Consider the following 4,864-nt stretch of genomic DNA (forward strand, 5'->3'; position numbering starts at 1 on the left):
TGTTTAAAGCATCTTATAAGGTTATCAGATACTGAAGAGCTCAGTTATTAAGGAAATGCATTGTTTAAAGCATCTTATAAGGTTATCAGATACTGAAGAGCTCAGTTATTAAGGAAATGCATTGTTTAAAGCATCTTATAAGGTTATCAGATACTGAAGAGCTCAGTTATTAAGGAAATGCATTGTTTAAAGCATCTTATAATTTTTTTTTTTTGCTCGAATATCAATTTTTATGGAATTTATCTAAACTGCCACTGTAACCCTGATTGTAGCGCCATCTACTGTTACAAAACTATAAATACCCTAAGTGGAACAAGCAGAAGAAACCTAAGTATATATATGTTTTCATCAGAGTTAATTCTAATTGTTTGTAAATTCATAAGATTTTTCTTTTCTGATATAACATAACATCAATCAAATATTATACGACAATCAGAAATATTGCAATTACTGAAAGAAGTGTTCCTATTTACAAGCAAATGTTTATGACACATTTTCGTTCATTCATTTTTGAAATACTTTATTTGCTTCTATTGCCTTCTACTCGGATAGACCTCAAATATATTTTTTTATAAACAGGAGTGAAGTTATGGCAATCAGTATTCATCGAAATTCAGTACAGTTTTTTTTTCTTTTTGTTTTGACAGCAAGTTGAGTCCTTTTAGTTTCTGGAAGCTGCTATCGAGTTCCGTTATTTTTTTAAAATTTTTAGGCATTTCGAGTTGAATACTGCGTGAGGAAGAACATAAGCATACACTTGTGATCGTAGCTCTACTAATAATTTATTGCATCCTACGCATGTGGTCGTACGTATATAAAAAAATGTTGCTACTGGTAATTGTGCCACTGTTGGTAATTTGGGAGTAAATGTGCCACTGTTGGTTTTAATCAAACACATATGAATGTATGTACTAATATGTATACAACACAATGAATAAGCGCATTTGCGTATTGCACTGGTGAACATATTTTAGTAGATTTTGTAATAAGAAAGGACTTCATGCCCGAAATGTAGTGATAAATAGAACTTCAATAACATAATTTGAAAACCAAACCCGTTCTAAACAAGGTCGTTTTGTAATAACTGAGCTCTTCAGTATTTGATAACCTTATAAGATGCTTTAAACAATGCATTTCCTTAATAACTGAGCTCTTCAGTACCTGATAACCCTTAAGCCTGCAGAATTACCTCTGAGCCATGGGGTGGCTGTAATGACTGATAAATTAAAAAGAAAAACCATCAGTTTTCGCCTTCTTTTGTGAAGAAACTTTCTTTCAAGCTAAATCTGTTATTAAGCAGAAAGCTACACTATGAACTAACTGTGCTGTGTCCGCCGCAAGTATCTAACCTCAATTTTTAGCGTTATAAGCCCTCAGACTTACGTGGGTCACAAGTAGGGGAATATTTGCTAGATTATAGGTATAGAGCACGGAGATGTGGGAACGAGTCAGTATCATATGTGCTTTATATAGTTCTACTTTTATTAGAACTTATAAAAGATGTACAGACAGGAAAATATTATTATTCACTTAGTTCCTATTGGATAACACTAAAGGTCTTTGGGCCGAAACGTTTAATGTTTGTTTTTTCCTCGTTAAAGAAATATGAACTATTTTCTTGTTTTCAGCTGTAACTCCTACTTTTAAATTTTTCATGTTACTTCATACTTTTGACTTAAGGTTTTTTTGTTTTTATTTTTAATATGTGAAATTTTTGAAATGTTTTTGGCCGAATTTTTTTGTATTTTCTTTATGGAGGCGCCATCAGCAGATGATATGCCCCTAATTTTCACTGATAAACACCTTTAATCAAAGGAACTGAGACTATGGTAAACATGACTAGTATACTATCCAAGTGTATACTAACCAGTTTTAACACCGAAAACAGGTAGTTTATGTCGGTGAATTACTTAACAAAAGGCAATGAACATTCACCAGAATTCTACACAAACGGTTGTTTGTTTGTTTTGAATTTTGCGCAAAGTTACACGAGGGTTATCTGCGCTAGCCGTCCCTAATTTAGCAGTGTAAGACTAGAGGGAAGGCAGCTAGTCATCACCACCCATCGTCAACTCTACTCTTTTACCAACGAATAGTGGGATTGACCGTCACTATATAACGCCTCCACGGCTGAAAGGGCGAGCATGTTTGGTGTGACGGTGATTCGAACCCGCGACCCTCAGATTGCGAGTCGAGCGCCCTAACCACCGGGCCAGCAACAGTTCCGGTCATGTGACTTCTTTGTTCAATACTGTATATATATATATCCGTGTCAGTGTAAATTACTTGTACCTGATGATGACAAAACCTTGTCGAAACGTTGTACATTTGCTGTTATGTTAAACTTATATTAAAGTTTTTCTTCATTAAGCATCCAAGCCGTCTCCAGCCATTATTAAGAAACTATGACCATAACTATTTTTCTTTCACCTGTCACGAAAGTTTAACATTGGGCATGATTATTTTCATCAAGAACGAAATCGTGAGAGGTACTTTATCGTCAAATTAATGTGTGGATCCTGTTGTGAACATTTTTGAATCCCGATTTCACAGCCATTTTTTTAGGGATCTTTGGAATCGTAACTTTTTTTTTACTCGCTTTAAGACTTCTGCTCACAGTACGGCAATAACTAAGAAACGCACAGTACGCTCAAGTGAGCCGAGCTTTTGTACGTACGACTAAACTGTAGATGCACTTGCGCTATTTTGCAATAGTCTTGACTGAGCGTCTCAACATGACTCGGAGCATAGTCCGCGAATATAGGGCGAGCTGTTCTTTTCAAATATTATTTTTTGAAAAGAAATAAAAAACAACAACAAAAAGCCTCGTCTTATATTCGGGCCAGTACGGTAGTTCTTAACATGTACGTACTGTCATCGCACATTCGAACAATAACAGTCGGAGCTGCGGAACGTACACGATGCAATCCTCGAACTATCAGGCATTTTGAAGGATGACATGATAGTGGTGTTTGTTTTTTCTATCACCATTTGCTCATCTTGAAAGTAATTCAATATAAAGTAGAAAAGATTGCAACCGTTTTATTTATGGTTAAAAAGGACTCTAGAAGAGCACAGTAGAAGAAGTAAATTGGAAGAACGTAGATCCAAATGCAGCATCATTTCAAAAGTTTGTGGTTTATCTTTAACACGTCTATAACAACCATGCGCACTTTAAGAGGAACTGTACTCATAATTTCAGTGTATCTGCAAGAATGGGAGTAAGGCTGACAAAAATGTTGTTAATTTGATGCATTATGGGAAATATGATGAGATGATCCTTTGTAATATGCGACCCGTCACTGAACGTTTGGGCACGGTCAGGTGGTTTGAGTGCTCGAATCGTAATCTGAGTGTCATAAGTTCGAATTTCCGTCCTACCAAATATGCTCGCCCTTTCAGTCATGGGGGCGTCAATCCCACTATTCGTTGGTAAAAGAATAGCCTTTCACTGCTAAATTAGGGACGGCTAGCGCAGATAACTCTTGTGTAGCTTTGCGGGAAATTCAAAACAAGCCAAACCTTCAGTAAACCCATTATTCCAGATAAATCTATAAACTACATTAAAATTCAATTCTAACACCAGTGACTGGTCATCAATTTCACCTTATTTTTTGTATTAAAAATATGAAGTCAACATTTTCATGGAAAAAAATCCATGCTTTCACAATTCATACGAAATGTGCTTATAATTGGAAAGTGTGAAATTCACTCACTATTTGATAATTTGTAATAAAAAATAAAATGAACATTTTCATGGAAAAAGTCATGTTTTTTACAACTCATACGAAATGTGCTTATAACTAGAAAGTGTGAAATTCACTCAATACTTGATAACTTGAAGTTTATCGGTTTGCAGAGTATAGAGATGTTCAATAAATTATTTCTTTTGTCATGCCGATAGAACGATCGTAAAATAAAGTTATTATTGTCACATTTATTTAGAACGCTTTGATTTAGAATCAGGAAAAAATTACAAGTTTCTAATTAGCATGAATACATTAGGTAGTAAAATAAACAAGTTCTGATTGTTTTGCTGTTAAGTACAAAGCAACGCGATCGGCTATCTGTGTTGTGCCCGCTGCGAGTATCGAAACCCAATATTTAGTATTATAAGCCCCCAAATTTATTGCTGAGCTACCGGAGGGCTACAAGTTCTGAATCCTGAATGTTGAGGGAGCTAATATTTGTAAAAACCTCAATAAGTGTGAAATAATGGAAAAGAAAATATTAGTTTTGTTACTCAAAAAGTCATAAAATCCAAGGGTTCCCAATGGCAGGTGCATATGATGATGGGGCACCTTGTTAGATAACTAACGATTTCAGAGGGGCACGTTCTCATTTCAGTTTTAATCATTATATCTCACACACATTACACTCTCAGTTTTTTTTTTCGTGTAAACACGGTAGACCCTCCCTCTTTTGCAGCAGCCATTTTGATTTTGTATACTGGTGTCGCCATCTGTGGGAACGAAATGCAGGATCTTTCCCGGCCAATATTACACAATCATCAGACAAACGCCACGTGTTGTTCTGACGTAACCGCACCTAGGATATAGTTTGTAGGTACGTAGACAGGAATCAAGTGATTAAAGACACACATATGCACACGTCTGATCTTATGCGGACATGCCGAGTGGTGTAGCATATATATCAAGCTGCATGATGTTAACGTCCAAATATATCTACATATTGGTTAATATACATTTAAATGAGCATATATTGTATGCATTATATTGGTTGTTGCTAAGCGCAAAAATACACAATGGGAAATGTGTGCTCTGCTCACCACGCGTATCGAAACCCGAATTTTACCGTGAAACTTAGAAGAGGTATCTAGGCACCCCGGGGTGTTGGTTTAGAG

The sequence above is a fragment of the Limulus polyphemus genome, unplaced genomic scaffold, assembly GCF_000517525.1.
Source record: "Limulus polyphemus unplaced genomic scaffold, Limulus_polyphemus-2.1.2 Scaffold4846, whole genome shotgun sequence".
Taxonomy (NCBI): domain Eukaryota; kingdom Metazoa; phylum Arthropoda; class Merostomata; order Xiphosura; family Limulidae; genus Limulus; species Limulus polyphemus.